The sequence below is a fragment of the Ranitomeya imitator genome, chromosome 2, assembly GCF_032444005.1.
Source record: "Ranitomeya imitator isolate aRanImi1 chromosome 2, aRanImi1.pri, whole genome shotgun sequence".
Taxonomy (NCBI): Eukaryota; Metazoa; Chordata; class Amphibia; order Anura; family Dendrobatidae; genus Ranitomeya; species Ranitomeya imitator.
In genome coordinates, this window is record NC_091283.1 from 573,278,060 (window position 1) to 573,299,023 (window position 20,964).

General features: G+C 48.9%; 30 non-coding genes across 30 annotated transcripts; 14 read left to right on the forward strand and 16 right to left on the reverse strand.

The window, feature by feature from the left end:
• Window positions 1-362: 362 nt before the first annotated feature.
• On the reverse strand, window positions 363-435 carry TRNAK-CUU (transfer RNA lysine (anticodon CUU)). Its single transcript has one exon. It is a non-coding gene; the product is annotated as a tRNA-Lys (tRNA).
• Window positions 436-572: 137 nt separating this feature from the next.
• Window positions 573-643, forward strand: TRNAG-GCC (transfer RNA glycine (anticodon GCC)). Its single transcript has one exon. It is a non-coding gene; the product is annotated as a tRNA-Gly (tRNA).
• A 244-nt stretch (window positions 644-887) lies between these two features.
• Window positions 888-960, reverse strand: TRNAK-CUU (transfer RNA lysine (anticodon CUU)). Its single transcript has one exon. It is a non-coding gene; the product is annotated as a tRNA-Lys (tRNA).
• Window positions 961-1,097: 137 nt separating this feature from the next.
• TRNAG-GCC (transfer RNA glycine (anticodon GCC)) lies at window positions 1,098-1,168 on the forward strand. The gene has a single exon. It is a non-coding gene; the product is annotated as a tRNA-Gly (tRNA).
• A 1,717-nt stretch (window positions 1,169-2,885) lies between these two features.
• On the reverse strand, window positions 2,886-2,958 carry TRNAK-CUU (transfer RNA lysine (anticodon CUU)). The gene has a single exon. It is a non-coding gene; the product is annotated as a tRNA-Lys (tRNA).
• A 137-nt stretch (window positions 2,959-3,095) lies between these two features.
• Window positions 3,096-3,166, forward strand: TRNAG-GCC (transfer RNA glycine (anticodon GCC)). Its single transcript has one exon. It is a non-coding gene; the product is annotated as a tRNA-Gly (tRNA).
• A 241-nt stretch (window positions 3,167-3,407) lies between these two features.
• On the reverse strand, window positions 3,408-3,480 carry TRNAK-CUU (transfer RNA lysine (anticodon CUU)). Its single transcript has one exon. It is a non-coding gene; the product is annotated as a tRNA-Lys (tRNA).
• Window positions 3,481-3,617: 137 nt separating this feature from the next.
• Window positions 3,618-3,688, forward strand: TRNAA-GGC (transfer RNA alanine (anticodon GGC)). Its single transcript has one exon. It is a non-coding gene; the product is annotated as a tRNA-Ala (tRNA).
• Window positions 3,689-5,405: 1,717 nt separating this feature from the next.
• Window positions 5,406-5,478, reverse strand: TRNAK-CUU (transfer RNA lysine (anticodon CUU)). Its single transcript has one exon. It is a non-coding gene; the product is annotated as a tRNA-Lys (tRNA).
• Window positions 5,479-5,930: 452 nt separating this feature from the next.
• TRNAK-CUU (transfer RNA lysine (anticodon CUU)) lies at window positions 5,931-6,003 on the reverse strand. Its single transcript has one exon. It is a non-coding gene; the product is annotated as a tRNA-Lys (tRNA).
• Window positions 6,004-6,140: 137 nt separating this feature from the next.
• Window positions 6,141-6,211, forward strand: TRNAG-GCC (transfer RNA glycine (anticodon GCC)). The gene has a single exon. It is a non-coding gene; the product is annotated as a tRNA-Gly (tRNA).
• A 1,717-nt stretch (window positions 6,212-7,928) lies between these two features.
• TRNAK-CUU (transfer RNA lysine (anticodon CUU)) lies at window positions 7,929-8,001 on the reverse strand. Its single transcript has one exon. It is a non-coding gene; the product is annotated as a tRNA-Lys (tRNA).
• Window positions 8,002-8,138: 137 nt separating this feature from the next.
• On the forward strand, window positions 8,139-8,209 carry TRNAG-GCC (transfer RNA glycine (anticodon GCC)). The gene has a single exon. It is a non-coding gene; the product is annotated as a tRNA-Gly (tRNA).
• A 244-nt stretch (window positions 8,210-8,453) lies between these two features.
• On the reverse strand, window positions 8,454-8,526 carry TRNAK-CUU (transfer RNA lysine (anticodon CUU)). The gene has a single exon. It is a non-coding gene; the product is annotated as a tRNA-Lys (tRNA).
• Window positions 8,527-8,663: 137 nt separating this feature from the next.
• Window positions 8,664-8,734, forward strand: TRNAG-GCC (transfer RNA glycine (anticodon GCC)). The gene has a single exon. It is a non-coding gene; the product is annotated as a tRNA-Gly (tRNA).
• A 1,717-nt stretch (window positions 8,735-10,451) lies between these two features.
• Window positions 10,452-10,524, reverse strand: TRNAK-CUU (transfer RNA lysine (anticodon CUU)). The gene has a single exon. It is a non-coding gene; the product is annotated as a tRNA-Lys (tRNA).
• A 137-nt stretch (window positions 10,525-10,661) lies between these two features.
• On the forward strand, window positions 10,662-10,732 carry TRNAG-GCC (transfer RNA glycine (anticodon GCC)). Its single transcript has one exon. It is a non-coding gene; the product is annotated as a tRNA-Gly (tRNA).
• A 244-nt stretch (window positions 10,733-10,976) lies between these two features.
• Window positions 10,977-11,049, reverse strand: TRNAK-CUU (transfer RNA lysine (anticodon CUU)). Its single transcript has one exon. It is a non-coding gene; the product is annotated as a tRNA-Lys (tRNA).
• Window positions 11,050-11,186: 137 nt separating this feature from the next.
• TRNAG-GCC (transfer RNA glycine (anticodon GCC)) lies at window positions 11,187-11,257 on the forward strand. Its single transcript has one exon. It is a non-coding gene; the product is annotated as a tRNA-Gly (tRNA).
• Window positions 11,258-12,973: 1,716 nt separating this feature from the next.
• On the reverse strand, window positions 12,974-13,046 carry TRNAK-CUU (transfer RNA lysine (anticodon CUU)). The gene has a single exon. It is a non-coding gene; the product is annotated as a tRNA-Lys (tRNA).
• A 137-nt stretch (window positions 13,047-13,183) lies between these two features.
• On the forward strand, window positions 13,184-13,254 carry TRNAG-GCC (transfer RNA glycine (anticodon GCC)). The gene has a single exon. It is a non-coding gene; the product is annotated as a tRNA-Gly (tRNA).
• Window positions 13,255-13,498: 244 nt separating this feature from the next.
• TRNAK-CUU (transfer RNA lysine (anticodon CUU)) lies at window positions 13,499-13,571 on the reverse strand. The gene has a single exon. It is a non-coding gene; the product is annotated as a tRNA-Lys (tRNA).
• A 1,925-nt stretch (window positions 13,572-15,496) lies between these two features.
• TRNAK-CUU (transfer RNA lysine (anticodon CUU)) lies at window positions 15,497-15,569 on the reverse strand. Its single transcript has one exon. It is a non-coding gene; the product is annotated as a tRNA-Lys (tRNA).
• Window positions 15,570-15,706: 137 nt separating this feature from the next.
• Window positions 15,707-15,777, forward strand: TRNAG-GCC (transfer RNA glycine (anticodon GCC)). The gene has a single exon. It is a non-coding gene; the product is annotated as a tRNA-Gly (tRNA).
• Window positions 15,778-16,021: 244 nt separating this feature from the next.
• Window positions 16,022-16,094, reverse strand: TRNAK-CUU (transfer RNA lysine (anticodon CUU)). The gene has a single exon. It is a non-coding gene; the product is annotated as a tRNA-Lys (tRNA).
• Window positions 16,095-16,231: 137 nt separating this feature from the next.
• TRNAG-GCC (transfer RNA glycine (anticodon GCC)) lies at window positions 16,232-16,302 on the forward strand. Its single transcript has one exon. It is a non-coding gene; the product is annotated as a tRNA-Gly (tRNA).
• A 2,242-nt stretch (window positions 16,303-18,544) lies between these two features.
• TRNAK-CUU (transfer RNA lysine (anticodon CUU)) lies at window positions 18,545-18,617 on the reverse strand. The gene has a single exon. It is a non-coding gene; the product is annotated as a tRNA-Lys (tRNA).
• A 137-nt stretch (window positions 18,618-18,754) lies between these two features.
• On the forward strand, window positions 18,755-18,825 carry TRNAG-GCC (transfer RNA glycine (anticodon GCC)). Its single transcript has one exon. It is a non-coding gene; the product is annotated as a tRNA-Gly (tRNA).
• Window positions 18,826-20,542: 1,717 nt separating this feature from the next.
• Window positions 20,543-20,615, reverse strand: TRNAK-CUU (transfer RNA lysine (anticodon CUU)). The gene has a single exon. It is a non-coding gene; the product is annotated as a tRNA-Lys (tRNA).
• A 137-nt stretch (window positions 20,616-20,752) lies between these two features.
• Window positions 20,753-20,823, forward strand: TRNAG-GCC (transfer RNA glycine (anticodon GCC)). Its single transcript has one exon. It is a non-coding gene; the product is annotated as a tRNA-Gly (tRNA).
• The last annotated feature ends 141 nt before the right edge of the window (window positions 20,824-20,964 follow it).

A 20,964-nucleotide genomic window follows, 5' to 3' on the forward strand; every position in this document is an offset into this window, starting at 1 on the left:
AGAGAGACCCTGGGACTGGTGGACACCACAGAGAGAAAAGACACATCCAAGCATTGGTGGTTCAGTGGTAGAATTCTCACCTGCCACGCGGGAGGCCCGGGTTCGATTCCCGGCCAATGCAAGCTAGTTCTTTTCCTTGTTTGACATTCGCAGTGCACCTCGTTTCATCATTGACTCTGCAGACACTTTCAAAAACCACAGGGCTCACGCTGCTCTTCTTTGGCTCCCCATCCTTTTGGGCCTTCCCTTCATCATCCAGGACTAGGCAGTTTCTCATGTTTTGCAGCAGAAGGGGCATTTCACAAGGGGCCATCTGGGTTGACAGGAGTTAGCACAAGCAGTAAAAGGAGGCAATAAGAAACCGCCCAACGTGGGGCTCGAACCCACGACCCTGAGATTAAGAGTCTCATGCTCTACCGACTGAGCTAGCCGGGCTTCCGTCAACCACCGGCCCTGCGGAGCTGCACGCGGTCCAGTCGGCCGAAGGTGGCCATCAGACCCTGGGACTGGTGGACACCACAGAGAGAGACCCTGGGACTGGTGGACACCACAGAGAGAAAAGACACATCCAAGCATTGGTGGTTCAGTGGTAGAATTCTCGCCTGCCACGCGGGAGGCCCGGGTTCGATTCCCGGCCAATGCAAGCTAGTTCTTTTCCTTGTTTGTTGACATTCGCAGTGCACCTCGTTTCATCATTGACTCTGCAGACACTTTCAAAAACCACAGGGCTCACGCTGCTCTTCTTTGGCTCCCCATCCTTTTGGGCCTTCCCTTCATCATCCAGGACTAGGCAGTTTCTCATGTTTTGCAGCAGAAGGGGCATTTCACAAGGGGCCATCTGGGTTGACAGGAGTTAGCACAAGCAGTAAAAGGAGGCAATAAGAAACCGCCCAACGTGGGGCTCGAACCCACGACCCTGAGATTAAGAGTCTCATGCTCTACCGACTGAGCTAGCCGGGCTTCCGTCGACCACCGGCCCTGCGGAGCTGCACGCGGTCCAGTCGGCCGAAGGTGGCCATCAGACCCTGGGACTGGTGGACACCACAGAGAGAGACCCTGGGACTGGTGGACACCACAGAGAGAAAAGACACATCCAAGCATTGGTGGTTCAGTGGTAGAATTCTCGCCTGCCACGTGGGAGGCCCGGGTTCGATTCCCGGCCAATGCAAGCTAGTTCTTTTCCTTGTTTGTTGACATTCGCAGTGCACCTCTGTCACGATTCCCCTGACCGCTGTCAACACTGGGTCAGGATTCCCACCGTGACCGTCACCCCTACGTCACGGATTGAGGTGACTTCAGGCCAACAGACGGCTATCACATGTGTAGGGGGGCTTATCTTAGTTATCCCTCCACTCCACGATGTGATAAAAAACCACACACAAGGCTATTGGCCTCTTGCTTACAGCAGGGGCTTATTCTAGGTATCCCACTGCTTTCAATATACCACAAACTGCAGGGATTTATGTATATCCCGCTTACAGTTCCACTTAACACTTGCAGCTCTCTGGCGCCCCCTTACTTTCAGGTCAGATTAGGTACTGCACCCTGGGTAATTAGTCGCCAGGAAGGCTGCCTGCTATGTACTGGCTATTGGGCACGCTGCAGCGACGCGGTAAACTACTCCCACTCAGGCAGGAACAATAATTATCAAACCCGCAGTTGCTTCAGCATAATCCAACAGTCAGCGCACTTTCGCTGCCACCAGCTTCGATTAAACGGGTCCGAAGCTAACCCAACACAACAGTAACAGTAGCGTTTTCCCTTCAGAAGACTTAGGGTACGGTTTTTAGAGCATGGAGAAGAACTAACATATAATAGTATATCCCATTAAAAATTAGGCAGTGCGTTATCAAAAATATTTTATAAAAAAGTTACAAATGAGACAATTGCAAATATGTACATGGGTAATTATAACATAAAGGGAATAAAAGAGAACAGATAACACTCACATGTTAAAAGCATGACAAGCATCCAGGCTAGTGGAGTTTTTCCATATGTCCCAGCTCATTTGGACGTGCTGCTGGCTTCAGGAGACAAGCAGTCAGGAAGAGATCTAGCAGAGAGACTCAGCTGGGCAGCCTGCGACAACTTAATACCTTCCGGCTTTGACATCACAGAAGGGCTGGCTTATCCAGACCCTCCTCTCTCTACATTCTGCCTAAACTTTAAACTATTCTTTCTAATTTTTATAACTTCACTACAAAACACGCCATAGTTCTACCAAACTCATCATTCATCTCAGATTAACGTGGGCATTCTAATGAGATCAAATATGTCCTATCTGGGATACATATTTCCAGAGAAATCCCTACTTCTTTACCAGATGGAGTTAGAAGCTCGTGTTTCGCGGGTTGTGTAGATACACCGAGTGAGAATAAAAATATATATTTTCGTATTTCTAGCTTAAATCGTTGCCTAATATCTAACAAAAACTAAACAAAGAATCTTTCATGAATTTTTGGAGCCATTTTTCCAGTTCTGACTGGTGAAGGTGGGAGGGGTGAGGGACTTTCCTCTGAGCCTGGAATTTACGACCCAAGGCAATAAAACCCCCTTCTAGCATACAGTCTGTAGCCCAGAGAGAAACAAGTAGAGTCAGCTAGGGAAGGGGGGGTTTAGCCCACCTTATGAGCTGAAGAGCAACTAAACTTATATGATATTTCATACCATATCGTGACAACCTCGTTTCATCATTGACTCTGCAGACACTTTCAAAAACCACAGGGCTCACGCTGCTCTTCTTTGGCTCCCCATCCTTTTGGGCCTTCCCTTCATCATCCAGGACTAGGCAGTTTCTCATGTTTTGCAGCAGAAGGGGCATTTCACAAGGGGCCATCTGGGTTGACAGGAGTTAGCACAAGCAGTAAAAGGATGCAATAAGAAACCGCCCAACGTGGGGCTCGAACCCACGACCCTGAGATTAAGAGTCTCATGCTCTACCGACTGAGCTAGCCGGGCTTCCGTCGACCACCGGCCCTGCGGAGCTGCACGCGGTTCAGTCGGCCGAAGGTGGCCATCAGACCCTGGGACTGGTGGACACCACAGAGAGAGACCCTGCGACTGGTGGACACCACAGAGAGAAAAGACACATCCAAGCATTGGTGGTTCAGTGGTAGAATTCTCGCCTGCCACGCGGGAGGCCTGGGTTCGATTCCCGGCCAATGCAAGCTAGTTCTTTTCCTTGTTTGACATTCGCAGTGCACCTCGTTTCATCATTGACTCTGCAGACACTTTCAAAAACCACAGGGCTCACGCTGCTCTTCTTTGGCTCCCCATCCTTTTGGGCCTTCCCTTCATCATCCAGGACTAGGCAGTTTCTCATGTTTTGCAGCAGAAGGGGCATTTCACAAGGGGCCATCTGGGTTGACAGGAGTTAGCACAAGCAGTAAAAGGAGGCAATAAGAAACCGCCCAACGTGGGGCTCGAACCCACGACCCTGAGATTAAGAGTCTCATGCTCTACCGACTGAGCTAGCCGGGCTTCCGTCAACCACCGGCCCTGCGGAGCTGCACGCGGTCCAGTCGGCCGAAGGTGGCCATCAGACCCTGGGACTGGTGGACACCACAGAGAGAGACCCTGGGACTGGTGGACACCACAGAGAGAAAAGACACATCCAAGCATTGGTGGTTCAGTGGTAGAATTCTCGCCTGGCACGCGGGAGGCCCGGGTTTGATTCCCGGCCAATGCAAGCTAGTTCTTTTCCTTGTTTGTTGACATTCGCAGTGCACCTCTGTCACGATTCCCCTGACCGCTGTCAACACTGGGTCAGGATTCCCACCGTGACCGTCACCCCTATGTCACGGATTGAGGTGACTTCAGGCCAACAGACGGCTATCACATGTGTAGGGGGGCTTATCTTAGTTATCCCTCCACTCCACGATGTGATAAAAAACCACACACAAGGCTATTGGCCTCTTGCTTACAGCAGGGGCTTATTCTAGGTATCCCACTGCTTTCAATATACCACAAACTGCAGGGATTTATGTATATCCCGCTTACAGTTTAACTTAACACTTGCAGCTCTCTGGCGCCCCCTTACTTTCAGGTCAGATTAGGTACTGCACCCTGGGTAATTAGTCGCCAGGAAGGCTGCCTGCTATGTACTGGCTATTGGGCACGCTGCAGCGACGCGGTAAACTACTCCCACTCAGGCAGGAACAATAATTATCAAACCCGCAGTTGCTTCAGCATAATCCAACAGTCAGCGCTCTTTCGCTGCCACCAGCTTTGATTAAACGGGTCCGAAGCTAACCCAACACAACAGTAACAGTAGCGTTTTCCCTTCAGAAGACTTAGGGTACGGTTTTTAGAGCATGGAGAAGAACTAACATATAATAGTATATCCCATTAAAAATTAGGCAGTGCGTTATCAAAAATATTTTATAAAAAAGTTACAAATGAGACAATTGCAAATATGTACATGGGTAATTATAACATAAAGGGAATAAAAGAGAACAGATAACACTCACATGTTAAAAGCATGACAAGCATCCAGGCTAGTGGAGTTTTTCCATATGTCCCAGCTCATTTGGACGTGCTGCTGGCTTCAGGAGACAAGCAGTCAGGAAGAGATCTAGCAGAGAGACTCAGCTGGGCAGCCTGCGACAACTTAATACCTTCCGGCTTTGACATCACAGAAGGGCTGGCTTATCCAGACCCTCCTCTCTCTACATTCTGCCTAAACTTTAAACTATTCTTTCTAATTTCTATAACTTCACTACAAAACACGCCATAGTTCTACCAAACTCATCATTCATCTCAGATTAACGTGGGCATTCTAATGAGATCAAATATGTCCTATCTGGGATACATATTTCCAGAGAAATCCCTACTTCTTTACCAGATGGAGTTAGAAGCTCGTGTTTCGCGGGTTGTGTAGATACACCGAGTGAGAATAAAAATATATATTTTCGTATTTCTAGCTTAAATCGTTGCCTAATATCTAACAAAAACTAAACAAAGAATCTTTCATGAATTTTTGGAGCCATTTTTCCAGTTCTGACTGGTGAAGGTGGGAGGGGTGAGGGACTTTCCTCTGAGCCTGGAATTTACGACCCAAGGCAATAAAACCCCCTTCTAGCATACAGTCTGTAGCCCAGAGAGAAACAAGTAGAGTCAGCTAGGGAAGGGGGGGTTTAGCCCACCTTATGAGCTGAAGAGCAACTAAACTTATATGATATTTCATACCATATCGTGACAACCTCGTTTCATCATTGACTCTGCAGACACTTTCAAAAACCACAGGGCTCACGCTGCTCTTCTTTGGCTCCCCATCCTTTTGGGCCTTCCCTTCATCATCCAGGACTAGGCAGTTTCTCATGTTTTGCAGCAGAAGGGGCATTTCACAAGGGGCCATCTGGGTTGACAGGAGTTAGCACAAGCAGTAAAAGGATGCAATAAGAAACTGCCCAACGTGGGGCTCGAACCCACGACCCTGAGATTAAGAGTCTCATGCTCTACCGACTGAGCTAGCCGGGCTTCCGTCGACCACCGGCCCTGCGGAGCTGCACGTGGTTCAGTCGGCCGAAGGTGGCCATCAGACCCTGGGACTGGTGGACACCACAGAGAGAGACCCTGGGACTGGTGGACACCACAGAGAGAAAAGACACATCCAAGCATTGGTGGTTCCGTGGTAGAATTCTCGCCTGCCACGCGGGAGGCCCGGGTTCGATTCCCGGCCAATGCAAGCTAGTTCTTTTCCTTGTTTGTTGACATTCGCAGTGCACCTCGTTTCATCATTGACTCTGCAGACACTTTCAAAAACCACAGGGCTCACGCTGCTCTTCTTTGGCTCCCCATCCTTTTGGGCCTTCCCTTCATCATCCAGGACTAGGCAGTTTCTCATGTTTTGCAGCAGAAGGGGCATTTCACAAGGGGCCATCTGGGTTGACAGGAGTTAGCACAAGCAGTAAAAGGAGGCAATAAGAAACCGCCCAACGTGGGGCTCGAACCCACGACCCTGAGATTAAGAGTCTCATGCTCTACCGACTGAGCTAGCCGGGCTTCCGTCGACCACCGGCCCTGCGGAGCTGCACGCGGTCCAGTCGGCCGAAGGTGGCCATCAGACCCTGGGACTGGTGGACACCACAGAGAGAGACCCTGGGACTGGTGGACACCACAGAGAGAAAAGACACATCCAAGCATTGGTGGTTCAGTGGTAGAATTCTCGCCTGCCACGCGGGAGGCCCGGGTTCGATTCCCGGCCAATGCAAGCTAGTTCTTTTCCTTGTTTGTTGACATTCGCAGTGCACCTCTGTCACGATTCCCCTGACCGCTGTCAACACTGGGTCAGGATTCCCACCGTGACCGTCACCCCTACGTCACGGATTGAGGTGACTTCAGGCCAACAGACGGCTATCACATGTGTAGGGGGGCTTATCTTAGTTATCCCTCCACTCCACGATGTGATAAAAAACCACACACAAGGCTATTGGCCTCTTGCTTACAGCAGGGGCTTATTCTAGGTATCCCACTGCTTTCAATATACCACAAACTGCAGGGATTTATGTATATCCCGCTTACAGTTCCACTTAACACTTGCAGCTCTCTGGCGCCCCCTTACTTTCAGGTCAGATTAGGTACTGCACCCTGGGTAATTAGTCGCCAGGAAGGCTGCCTGCTATGTACTGGCTATTGGGCACGCTGCAGCGGCGCGGTAAACTACTCCCACTCAGGCAGGAACAATAATTATCAAACCCGCAGTTGCTTCAGCATAATCCAACAGTCAGCGCACTTTCGCTGCCACCAGCTTCGATTAAACGGGTCCGAAGCTAACCCAACACAACAGTAACAGTAGCGTTTTCCCTTCAGAAGACTTAGGGTACGGTTTTTAGAGCATGGAGAAGAACTAACATATAATAGTATATCCCATTAAAAATTAGGCAGTGCGTTATCAAAAATATTTTATAAAAAAGTTACAAATGAGACAATTGCAAATATGTACATGGGTAATTAAAACATAAAGGGAATAAAAGAGAACAGATAACACTCACATGTTAAAAGCATGACAAGCATCCAGGCTAGTGGAGTTTTTCCATATGTCCCAGCTCATTTGGACGTGCTGCTGGCTTCAGGAGACAAGCAGTCAGGAAGAGATCTAGCAGAGAGACTCAGCTGGGCAGCCTGCGACAACTTAATACCTTCCGGCTTTGACATCACAGAAGGGCTGGCTTATCCAGACCCTCCTCTCTCTACATTCTGCCTAAACTTTAAATTATTCTTTCTAATTTCTATAACTTCACTACAAAACACGCCATAGTTCTACCAAACTCATCATTCATCTCAGATTAACGTGGGCATTCTAATGAGATCAAATATGTCCTATCTGGGATACATATTTCCAGAGAAATCCCTACTTCTTTACCAGATGGAGTTAGAAGCTCGTGTTTCGCGGGTTGTGTAGATACACCGAGTGAGAATAAAAATATATATTTTCGTATTTCTAGCTTAAATCGTTGCCTAATATCTAACAAAAACTAAACAAAGAATCTTTCATGAATTTTTGGAGCCATTTTTCCAGTTCTGACTGGTGAAGGTGGGAGGGGTGAGGGACTTTCCTCTGAGCCTGGAATTTACGACCCAAGGCAATAAAACCCCCTTCTAGCATACAGTCTGTAGCCCAGAGAGAAACAAGTAAAGTCAGCTAGGGAAGGGGGGGTTTAGCCCACCTTATGAGCTGAAGAGCAACTAAACTTATATGATATTTCATACCATATCGTGACAACCTCGTTTCATCATTGACTCTGCAGACACTTTCAAAAACCACAGGGCTCACGCTGCTCTTCTTTGGCTCCCCATCCTTTTGGGCCTTCCCTTCATCATCCAGGACTAGGCAGTTTCTCATGTTTTGCAGCAGAAGGGGCATTTCACAAGGGGCCATCTGGGTTGACAGGAGTTAGCACAAGCAGTAAAAGGAGGCAATAAGAAACCGCCCAACGTGGGGCTCGAACCCACGACCCTGAGATTAAGAGTCTCATGCCCTACCGACTGAGCTAGCCGGGCTTCCGTCGACCACCGGCCCTGCGGAGCTGCACGCGGTCCAGTCGGCCGAAGGTGGCCATCAGACCCTGGGACTGGTGGACACCACAGAGAGAGACCCTGGGACTGGTGGACACCACAGAGAGAAAAGACACATCCAAGCATTGGTGGTTCAGTGGTAGAATTCTCGCCTGCCACGCGGGAGGCCTGGGTTCGATTCCCGGCCAATGCAAGCTAGTTCTTTTCCTTGTTTGTTGACATTCGCAGTGCACCTCGTTTCATCATTGACTCTGCAGACACTTTCAAAAACCACAGGGCTCACGCTGCTCTTCTTTGGCTCCCCATCCTTTTGGGCCTTCCCTTCATCATCCAGGACTAGGCAGTTTCTCATGTTTTGCAGCAGAAGGGGCATTTCACAAGGGGCCATCTGGGTTGACAGGAGTTAGCACAAGCAGTAAAAGGAGGCAATAAGAAACCGCCCAACGTGGGGCTCGAACCCACGACCCTGAGATTAAGAGTCTCATGCTCTACCGACTGAGCTAGCCGGGCTTCCGTCGACCACCGGCCCTGCGGAGCTGCACGCGGTTCAGTCGGCCGAAGGTGGCCATCAGACCCTGGGACTGGTGGACACCACAGAGAGAGACCCTGGGACTGGTGGACACCACAGAGAGAAAAGACACATCCAAGCATTGGTGGTTCAGTGGTAGAATTCTCGCCTGCCACGCGGGAGGCCCGGGTTCGATTCCCGGCCAATGCAAGCTAGTTCTTTTCCTTGTTTGTTGACATTCGCAGTGCACCTCTGTCACGATTCCCCTGACCGCTGTCAACACTGGGTCAGGATTCCCACCGTGACCGTCACCCCTACGTCACGGATTGAGGTGACTTCAGGCCAACAGACGGCTATCACATGTGTAGGGGGGCTTATCTTAGTTATCCCTCCACTCCACGATGTGATAAAAAACCACACACAAGGCTATTGGCCTCTTGCTTACAGCAGGGGCTTATTCTAGGTATCCCACTGCTTTCAATATACCACAAACTGCAGGGATTTATGTATATCCCGCTTACAGTTCCACTTAACACTTGCAGCTCTCTGGCGCCCCCTTACTTTCAGGTCAGATTAGGTACTGCACCCTGGGTAATTAGTCGCCAGGAAGGCTGCCTGCTATGTACTGGCTATTGGGCACGCTGCAGCGACGCGGTAAACTACTCCCACTCAGGCAGGAACAATAATTATCAAACCCGCAGTTGCTTCAGCATAATCCAACAGTCAGCGCACTTTCGCTGCCACCAGCTTCGATTAAACGGTTCCGAAGCTAACCCAACACAACAGTAACAGTAGCGTTTTCCCTTCAGAAGACTTAGGGTACGGTTTTTAGAGCATGGAGAAGAACTAACATATAATAGTATATCCCATTAAAAATTAGGCAGTGCGTTATCAAAAATATTTTATAAAAAAGTTACAAATGAGACAATTGCAAATATGTACATGGGTAATTATAACATAAAGGGAATAAAAGAGAACAGATAACACTCACATGTTAAAAGCATGACAAGCATCCAGGCTAGTGGAGTTTTTCCATATGTCCCAGCTCAATTGGACGTGCTGCTGGCTTCAGGAGACAAGCAGTCAGGAAGAGATCTAGCAGAGAGACTCAGCTGGGCAGCCTGCGACAACTTAATACCTTCCGGCTTTGACATCACAGAAGGGCTGGCTTATCCAGACCCTCCTCTCTCTACATTCTGCCTAAACTTTAAACTATTCTTTCTAATTTCTATAACTTCACTACAAAACACGCCATAGTTCTACCAAACTCATCATTCATCTCAGATTAACGTGGGCATTCTAATGAGATCAAATATGTCCTATCTGGGATACATATTTCCAGAGAAATCCCTACTTCTTTACCAGATGGAGTTAGAAGCTCATGTTTCGCGGGTTGTGTAGATATACCGAGTGAGAATAAAAATATATATTTTCGTATTTCTAGCTTAAATCGTTGCCTAATATCTAACAAAAACTAAACAAAGAATCTTTCATGAATTTTTGGAGCCATTTTTCCAGTTCTGACTGGTGAAGGTGGGAGGGGTGAGGGACTTTCCTCTGAGCCTGGAATTTACGACCCAAGGCAATAAAACCCCCTTCTAGCATACAGTCTGTAGCCCAGAGAGAAACAAGTAGAGTCAGCTAGGGAAGGGGGGGTTTAGCCCACCTTATGAGCTGAAGAGCAACTAAACTTATATGATATTTCATACCATATCGTGACAACCTCGTTTCATCATTGACTCTGCAGACACTTTCAAAAACCACAGGGCTCACGCTGCTCTTCTTTGGCTCCCCATCCTTTTGGGCCTTCCCTTCATCATCCAGGACTAGGCAGTTTCTCATGTTTTGCAGCAGAAGGGGCATTTCACAAGGGGCCATCTGGGTTGACAGGAGTTAGCACAAGCAGTAAAAGGAGGCAATAAGAAACCGCCCAACATGGGGCTCGAACCCACGACCCTGAGATTAAGAGTCTCATGCTCTACCGACTGAGCTAGCCGGGCTTCCGTCGACCACCGGCCCTGCGGAGCTGCACGCGGTCCAGTCGGCCGAAGGTGGCCATCAGACCCTGGGACTGGTGGACACCACAGAGAGAGACCCTGGGACTGGTGGACACCACAGAGAGAAAAGACACATCCAAGCATTGGTGGTTCAGTGGTAGAATTCTCGCCTGCCACGCGGGAGGCCCGGGTTCGATTCCCGGCCAATGCAAGCTAGTTCCTTTCCTTGTTTGTTGACATTCGCGGTGCACCTCGTTTCATCATTGACTCTGCAGACACTTTCAAAAACCACAGGGCTCACGCTGCTCTTCTTTGGCTCCCCATCCTTTTGGGCCTTCCCTTCATCATCCAGGACTAGGCAGTTTCTCATGTTTTGCAGCAGAAGGGGCATTTCACAAGGGGCCATCTGGGTTGACAGGAGTTAGCACAAGCAGTAAAAGGAGGCAATAAGAAACCGCCCAACGTGGGGCTCGAACCCACGACCCTGAGATTAAGAGTCTCATGCTCTACCGACTGAGCTAGCCGGGCTTCCGTCGACCACCGGCCCTGCGGAGCTGCACGCGGTCCAGTCGGCCGAAGGTGGCCATCAGACCCTGGGACTGGTGGACACCACAGAGAGAGACCCTGGGACTGGTGGACACCACAGAGAGAAAAGACACATCCAAGCATTGGTGGTTCAGTGGTAGAATTCTCGCCTGCCACGCGGGAGGCCCGGGTTCGATTCCCGGCCAATGCAAGCTAGTTCTTTTCCTTGTTTGTTGACATTCGCAGTGCACCTCTGTCACGATTCCCCTGACCGCTGTCAACACTGGGTCAGGATTCCCACCGTGACCGTCACCCCTACGTCACGGATTGAGGTGACTTCAGGCCAACAGACGGCTATCACATGTGTAGGGGGGCTTATCTTAGTTATCCCTCCACTCCACGATGTGATAAAAAACCACACACAAGGCTATTGGCCTCTTGCTTACAGCAGGGGCTTATTCTAGGTATCCCACTGCTTTCAATATACCACAAACTGCAGGGATTTATGTATATCCCGCTTACAGTTCCACTTAACACTTGCAGCTCTCTGGCGCCCCCTTACTTTCAGGTCAGATTAGGTACTGCACCCTGGGTAATTAGTCGCCAGGAAGGCTGCCTGCTATGTACTGGCTATTGGGCACGCTGCAGCGACGCGGTAAACTACTCCCACTCAGGCAGGAACAATAATTATCAAACCCGCAGTTGCTTCAGCATAATCCAACAGTCAGCGCACTTTCGCTGCCACCAGCTTCGATTAAACGGGTCCGAAGCTAACCCAACACAACAGTAACAGTAGCGTTTTCCCTTCAGAAGACTTAGGGTACGGTTTTTAGAGCATGGAGAAGAACTAACATATAATAGTATATCCCATTAAAAATTAGGCAGTGCGTTATCAAAAATATTTTATAAAAAAGTTACAAATGAGACAATTGCAAATATGTACATGGGTAATTATAACATAAAGGGAATAAAAGAGAACAGATAACACTCACATGTTAAAAGCATGACAAGCATCCAGGCTAGTGGAGTTTTCCATATGTCCCAGCTCATTTGGACGTGCTGCTGGCTTCAGGAGACAAGCAGTCAGGAAGAGATCTAGCAGAGAGACTCAGCTGGGCAGCCTGCGACAACTTAATACCTTCCGGCTTTGACATCACAGAAGGGCTGGCTTATCCAGACCCTCCTCTCTCTACATTCTGCCTAAACTTTAAACTATTCTTTCTAATTTCTATAACTTCACTACAAAACACGCCATAGTTCTACCAAACTCATCATTCATCTCAGATTAACGTGGGCATTCTAATGAGATCAAATATGTCCTATCTGGGATACATATTTCCAGAGAAATCCCTACTTCTTTACCAGATGGAGTTAGAAGCTCGTGTTTCGCGGGTTGTGTAGATACACCGAGTGAGAATAAAAATATATATTTTCGTATTTCTAGCTTAAATCGTTGCCTAATATCTAACAAAAACTAAACAAAGAATCTTTCATGAATTTTTGGAGCCATTTTTCCAGTTCTGACTGGTGAAGGTGGGAGGGGTGAGGGACTTTCCTCTGAGCCTGGAATTTACGACCCAAGGCAATAAAACCCCCTTCTAGCATACAGTCTGTAGCCCAGAGAGAAACAAGTAGAGTCAGCTAGGGAAGGGGGGGTTTAGCCCACCTTATGAGCTGAAGAGCAACTAAACTTATATGATATTTCATACCATATCGTGACAACCTCGTTTCATCATTGACTCTGCAGACACTTTCAAAAACCACAGGGCTCACGCTGCTCTTCTTTGGCGCCCCATCCTTTTGGGCCTTCCCTTCATCATCCAGGACTAGGCAGTTTCTCATGTTTTGCAGCAGAAGGGGCATTTCACAAGGGGCCATCTGGGTTGACAGGAGTTAGCACAAGCAGTAAAAGGAGGCAATAAGAAACCGCCCAACGTGGGGCTCGAACCCACGACCCTGAGATTAAGAGTCTCATGCTCTACCGACTGAGCTAGCCGGGCTTCCGTCGACCACCGGCCCTGCGGAGCTGCACGCGGTCCAGTCGGCCGAAGGTGGCCATCAGACCCTGGGACTGGTGGACACCACAGAGAGAGACCCTGGGACTGGTGGACACCACAGAGAGAAAAGACACATCCAAGCATTGGTGGTTCAGTGGTAGAATTCTCGCCTGCCACGCGGGAGGCCCGGGTTCGATTCCCGGCCAATGCAAGCTAGTTCTTTTCCTTGTTTGTTGACATTCGCAGTGCACCTCGTTTCATCATTGACTCTGCAGACACTTTCAAAAACCACAGGGCTCACGCTGCTCTTCTTTGGCTCCCCATCCTTTTGGGCCTTCCCTTCATCATCCAGGACTAGGCAGTTTCTCATGTTTTGCAGCAGAAGGGGCATTTCACAAGGGGCCATCTGGGTTGACAGGAGTTAGCACAAGCAGTAAAAGGAGGCAATAAGAAACCGCCCAACGTGGGGCTCGAACCCACGACCCTGAGATTAAGAGTCTCATGCTCTACCGACTGAGCTAGCCGGGCTTCCGTCGACCACCGGCCCTGCGGAGCTGCACGCGGTCCAGTCGGCCGAAGGTGGCCATCAGACCCTGGGACTGGTGGACACCACAGAGAGAGACCCTGGGACTGGTGGACACCACAGAGAGAAAAGACACATCCAAGCATTGGTGGTTCAGTGGTAGAATTCTCGCCTGCCACGCGGGAGGCCCGGGTCCGATTCCCGGCCAATGCAAGCTAGTTCTTTTCCTTGTTTGTTGACATTCGCAGTGCACCTCTGTCACGATTCCCCTGACCGCTGTCAACACTGGGTCAGGATTCCCACCGTGACCGTCACCCCTACGTCACGGATTGAGGTGACTTCAGGCCAACAGACGGCTATCACATGTGTAGGGGGGCTTATCTTAGTTATCCCTCCACTCCACGATGTGATAAAAAACCACACACAAGGCTATTGGCCTCTTGCTTACAGCAGGGGCTTATTCTAGGTATCCCACTGCTTTCAATATACCACAAACTGCAGGGATTTATGTATATCCCGCTTACAGTTCCACTTAACACTTGCAGCTCTCTGGCGCCCCCTTACTTTCAGGTCAGATTAGGTACTGCACCCTGGGTAATTAGTCGCCAGGAAGGCTGCCTGCTATGTACTGGCTATTGGGCACGCTGCAGCGACGCGGTAAACTACTCCCACTCAGGCAGGAACAATAATTATCAAACCCGCAGTTGCTTCAGCATAATCCAACAGTCAGCGCACTTTCGCTGCCACCAGCTTCGATTAAACGGGTCCGAAGCTAACCCAACACAACAGTAACAGTAGCGTTTTCCCTTCAGAAGACTTAGGGTACGGTTTTTAGAGCATGGAGAAGAACTAACATATAATAGTATATCCCATTAAAAATTAGGCAGTGCGTTATCAAAAATATTTTATAAAAAAGTTACAAATGAGACAATTGCAAATATGTACATGGGTAATTATAACATAAAGGGAATAAAAGAGAACAGATAACACTCACATGTTAAAAGCATGACAAGCATCCAGGCTAGTGGAGTTTTTCCATATGTCCCAGCTCATTTGGACGTGCTGCTGGCTTCAGGAGACAAGCAGTCAGGAAGAGATCTAGCAGAGAGACTCAGCTGGGCAGCCTGCGACAACTTAATACCTTCCGGCTTTGACATCACAGAAGGGCTGGCTTATCCAGACCCTCCTCTCTCTACATTCTGCCTAAACTTTAAACTATTCTTTCTAATTTCTATAACTTCACTACAAAACACGCCATAGTTCTACCAAACTCATCATTCATCTCAGATTAACGTGGGCATTCTAATGAGATCAAATATGTCCTATCTGGGATACATATTTCCAGAGAAATCCCTACTTCTTTACCAGATGGAGTTAGAAGCTCGTGTTTCGCGGGTTGTGTAGATACACCGAGTGAGAATAAAAATATATATTTTCGTATTTCTAGCTTAAATCGTTGCCTAATATCTAACAAAAACTAAACAAAGAATCTTTCATGAATTTTTGGAGCCATTTTTCCAGTTCTGACTGGTGAAGGTGGGAGGGGTGAGGGACTTTCCTCTGAGCCTGGAATTTACGACCCAAGGCAATAAAACCCTCTTCTAGCATACAGTCTGTAGCCCAGAGAGAAACAAGTAGAGTCAGCTAGGGAAGGGGGGGTTTAGCCCACCTTATGAGCTGAAGAGCAACTAAACTTATATGATATTTCATACCATATCGTGACAACCTCGTTTCATTATTGACTCTGCAGACACTTTCAAAAACCACAGGGCTCACGCTGCTCTTCTTTGGCTCCCCATCCTTTTGGGCCTTCCCTTCATCAACCAGGACTAGGCAGTTTCTCATGTTTTGCAGCAGAAGGGGCATTTCACAAGGGGCCATCTGGGTTGACAGGAGTTAGCACAAGCAGTAAAAGGAGGCAATAAGAAACCGCCCAACGTGGGGCTCGAACCCACGACCCTGAGATTAAGAGTCTCATGCCCTACCGACTGAGCTAGCCGGGCTTCCGTCGACCACCGGCCCTGCGGAGCTGCACGCGGTCCAGTCGGCCGAAGGTGGCCATCAGACCCTGGGACTGGTGGACACCACAGAGAGAGACCCTGGGACTGGTGGACACCACAGAGAGAAAAGACACATCCAAGCATTGGTGGTTCAGTGGTAGAATTCTCGCCTGCCACGCGGGAGGCCCGGGTTCGATTCCCGGCCAATGCAAGCTAGTTCTTTTCCTTGTTTGTTGACATTCGCAGTGCACCTCGTTTCATCATTGACTCTGCAGACACTTTCAAAAACCACAGGGCTCACGCTGCTCTTCTTTGGCTCCCCATCCTTTTGGGCCTTCCCTTCATCATCCAGGACTAGGCAGTTTCTCATGTTTTGCAGCAGAAGGGGCATTTCACAAGGGGCCATCTGGGTTGACAGGAGTTAGCACAAGCAGTAAAAGGAGGCAATAAGAAACCGCCCAATGTGGGGCTCGAACCCACGACCCTGAGATTAAGAGTCTCATGCTCTACCGACTGAGCTAGCCGGGCTTCCGTCGACCACCGGCCCTGCGGAGCCGCACGCGTTCCAGTCGGCCGAAGGTGGCCATCAGACCCTGGGACTGGTGGACACCACAGAGAGAGACCCTGGGACTGGTGGACACCACAGAGAGAAAAGACACATTCAAGCATTGGTGGTTCAGTGGTAGAATTCTCGCCTGCCACGCGGGAGCCCCGGGTTCGATTCCCGGCCAATGCAAGCTAGTTCTTTTCCTTGTTTGTTGACATTCGCAGTGCACCTCTGTCACGATTCCCCTGACCGCTGTCAACACTGGGTCAGGATTCCCACCGTGACCGTCACCCCTACGTCACGGATTGAGGTGACTTCAGGCCAACAGACGGCTATCACATGTGTAGGGGGGCTTATCTTAGTTATCCCTCCACTCCACGATGTGATAAAAAACCACACACAAGGCTATTGGCCTCTTGCTTACAGCAGGGGCTTATTCTAGGTATCCCACTGCTTTCAATATACCACAAACTGCAGGGATTTATGTATATCCCGCTTACAGTTCCACTTAACACTTGCAGCTCTCTGGCGCCCCCTTACTTTCAGGTCAGATTAGGTACTGCACCCTGGGTAATTAGTCGCCAGGAAGGCTGCCTGCTATGTACTGGCTATTGGGCACGCTGCAGCGACGCGGTAAACTACTCCCACTCAGGCAGGAACAATAATTATCAAACCCGCAGTTGCTTCAGCATAATCCAACAGTCAGCGCACTTTCGCTGCCACCAGCTTCGATTAAACGGGTCCGAAGCTAACCCAACACAACAGTAACAGTAGCGTTTTCCCTTCAGAAGACTTAGGGTACGGTTTTTAGAGCATGGAGAAGAACTAACATATAATAGTATATCCCATTAAAAATTAGGCAGTGCGTTATCAAAAATATTTTATAAAAAAGTTACAAATGAGACAATTGCAAATATGTACATGGGTAATTATAACATAAAGGGAATAAAAGAGAACAGATAACACTCACATGTTAAAAGCATGACAAGCATCCAGGCTAGTGGAGTTTTTCCATATGTCCCAGCTCATTTGGACGTGCTGCTGGCTTCAGGAGACAAGCAGTCAGGAAGAGATCTAGCAGAGAGACTCAGCTGGGCAGCCTGCGACAACTTAATACCTTCCGGCTTTGACATCACAGAAGGGCTGGCTTATCCAGACCCTCCTCTCTCTACATTCTGCCTAAACTTTAAACTATTCTTTCTAATTTCTATAACTTCACTACAAAACACGCCATAGTTCTACCAAACTCATCATTCATCTCAGATTAACGTGGGCATTCTAATGAGATCAAATATGTCCTATCTGGGATACATATTTCCAGAGAAATCCCTACTTCTTTACCAGATGGAGTTAGAAGCTCGTGTTTCGCGGGTTGTGTAGATACACCGAGTGAGAATAAAAATATATATTTTCGTATTTCTAGCTTAAATCGTTGCCTAATATCTAACAAAAACTAAACAAAGAATCTTTCATGAATTTTTGGAGCCATTTTTCCAGTTCTGACTGGTGAAGGTGGGAGGGGTGAGGGACTTTCCTCTGAGCCTGGAATTTACGACCCAAGGCAATAAAACCCCCTTCTAGCATACAGTCTGTAGCCCAGAGAGAAACAAGTAGAGTCAGCTAGGGAAGGGGGGGTTTAGCCCACCTTATGAGCTGAAGAGCAACTAAACTTATATGATATTTCATACCATATCGTGACAGCCTCGTTTCATCATTGACTCTGCAGACACTTTCAAAAACCACAGGGCTCACGCTGCTCTTCTTTGGCTCCCCATCCTTTTGGGCCTTCCCTTCATCATCCAGGACTAGGCAGTTTCTCATGTTTTGCAGCAGAAGGGGCATTTCACAAGGGGCCATCTGGGTTGACAGGAGTTAGCACAAGCAGTAAAAGGAGGCAATAAGAAACCGCCCAACGTGGGGCTCGAACCCACGACCCTGAGATTAAGAGTCTCATGCTCTACTGACTGAGCTAGCCGGGCTTCCGTCGACCACCGGCCCTGCGGAGCTGCATGCGGTCCAGTCGGCCGAAGGTGGCCATCAGACCCTGGGACTGGTGGACACCACAGAGAGAGACCCTGGGACTGGTGGACACCACAGAGAGAAAAGACACATCCAAGCATTGGTGGTTCAGTGGTAGAATTCTCGCCTGCCACGCGGGAGGCCCGGGTTCGATTCCCGGCCAATGGAAGCTAGTTCTTTTCCTTGTTTGTTGACATTCGCAGTGCACCTCGTTTCATCATTGACTCTGCAGACACTTTCAAAAACCACAGGGCTCACGCTGCTCTTCTTTGGCTCCCCATCCTTTTGGGCCTTCCCTTCATCATCCAGGACTAGGCAGTTTCTCATGTTTTGCAGCAGAAGGGGCATTTCACAAGGGGCCATCTGGGTTGACAGGAGTTAGCACAAGCAGTAAAAGGAGGCAATAAGAAACCGCCCAATGTGGGGCTCGAACCCACGACCCTGAGATTAAGAGTCTCATGCTCTACCGACTGAGCTAGCCGGGCTTCCGTCGACCACTGACCCTGCGGAGCCGCACGCGTTCCAGTCGGCCGAAGGTGGCCATCAGACCCTGGGACTGGTGGACACCACAGAGAGAGACCCTGGGACTGGTGGACACCACAGAGAGAAAAGACACATCCAAGCATTGGTGGTTCAGTGGTAGAATTCTCGCCTGCCACGCGGGAGGCCCGGGTTCGATTCCCGGCCAATGCAAGCTAGTTCTTTTCCTTGTTTGTTGACATTCGCAGTGCACCTCTGTCACGATTCCCCTGACCGCTGTCAACACTGGGTCAGGATTCCCACCGTGACCGTCACCCCTACGTCACGGATTGAGGTGACTTCAGGCCAACAGACGGCTATCACATGTGTAGGGGGGCTTATCTTAGTTATCCCTCCACTCCACGATGTGATAAAAAACCACACACAAGGCTATTGGCCTCTTGCTTACAGCAGGGGCTTATTCTAGGTATCCCACTGCTTTCAATATACCACAAACTGCAGGGATTTATGTATATCCCGCTTACAGTTCCACTTAACACTTGCAGCTCTCTGGCGCCCCCTTACTTTCAGGTCAGATTAGGTACTGCACCCTGGGTAATTAGTCGCCAGGAAGGCTGCCTGCTATGTACTGGCTATTGGGCACGCTGCAGCGACGCGGTAAACTACTCCCACTCAGGCAGGAACAATAATTATCAAACCCGCAGTTGCTTCAGCATAATCCAACAGTCAGCGCACTTTCGCTGCCACCAGCTTCGATTAAACGGGTCCGAAGCTAACCCAACACAACAGTAACAGTAGCGTTTTCCCTTCAGAAGACTTAGGGTACGGTTTTTAGAGCATGGAGAAGAACTAACATATAATAGTATATCCCATTAAAAATTAGGCAGTGCGTTATCAAAAATATTTTATAAAAAAGTTACAAATGAGACAATTGCAAATATGTACATGGGTAATTATAACATAAAGGGAATAAAAGAGAACAGATAACACTCACATGTTAAAAGCATGACAAGCATCCAGGCTAGTGGAGTTTTTCCATATGTCCCAGCTCATTTGGACGTGCTGCTGGCTTCAGGAGACAAGCAGTCAGGAAGAGATCTAGCAGAGAGACTCAGCTGGGCAGCCTGCGACAACTTAATACCTTCCGGCTTTGACATCACAGAAGGGCTGGCTTATCCAGACCCTCCTCTCTCTACATTCTGCCTAAACTTTAAACTATTCTTTCTAATTTCTATAACTTCACTACAAAACACGCCATAGTTCTACCAAACTCATCATTCATCTCAGATTAACGTGGGCATTCTAATGAGATCAAATATGTCCTATCTGGGATACATATTTCCAGAGAAATCCCTACTTCTTTACCAGATGGAGTTAGAAGCTCGTGTTTCGCGGGTTGTGTAGATACACCGAGTGAGAATAAAAATATATATTTTCGTATTTCTAGCTTAAATCGTTGCCTAATATCTAACAAAAACTAAACAAAGAATCTTTCATGAATTTTTGGAGCCATTTTTCCAGTTCTGACTGGTGAAGGTGGGAGGGGTGAGGGACTTTCCTCTGAGCCTGGAATTTACGACCCAAGGCAATAAAACCCCCTTCTAGCATACAGTCTGTAGCCCAGAGAGAAACAAGTAGAGTCAGCTAGGGAAGGGGGGGTTTAGCCCACCTTATGAGCTGAAGAGCAACTAAACTTATATGATATTTCATACCATATCGTGACAACCTCGTTTCATCATTGACTCTGCAGACACTTTCAAAAACCACAGGGCTCACGCTGCTCTTCTTTGGCTCCCCATCCTTTTGGGCCTTCCCTTCATCATCCAGGACTAGGCAGTTTCTCATGTTTTGCAGCAGAAGGGGCATTTCACAAGGGGCCATCTGGGTTGACAGGAGTTAGCACAAGCAGTAAAAGGAGGCAATAAGAAACCGCCCAACGTGGGGCTCGAACCCACGACCCTGAGATTAAGAGTCTCATGCTCTACCGACTGAGCTAGCCGGGCTTCCGTCGACCACCGGCCCTGCGGAGCTGCACGCGGTCCAGTCGGCCGAAGGTGGCCATCAGACCCTGGGACTGGTGGACACCACAGAGAGAGACCCTGGGACTGGTGGACACCACAGAGAGAAAAGACACATCCAAGCATTGGTGGTTCAGTGGTAGAATTCTCGCCTGCCACGCGGGAGGCCCGGGTTCGATTCCCGGCCAATGCAAGCTAGTTCTTTTCCTTGTTTGTTGACATTCGCAGTGCACCTCGTTTCATCATTGACTCTGCAGACACTTTCAGAAACCACAGGGCTCACGCTGCTCTTCTTTGGCTCCCCATCCTTTTGGGCCTTCCCTTCATCATCCAG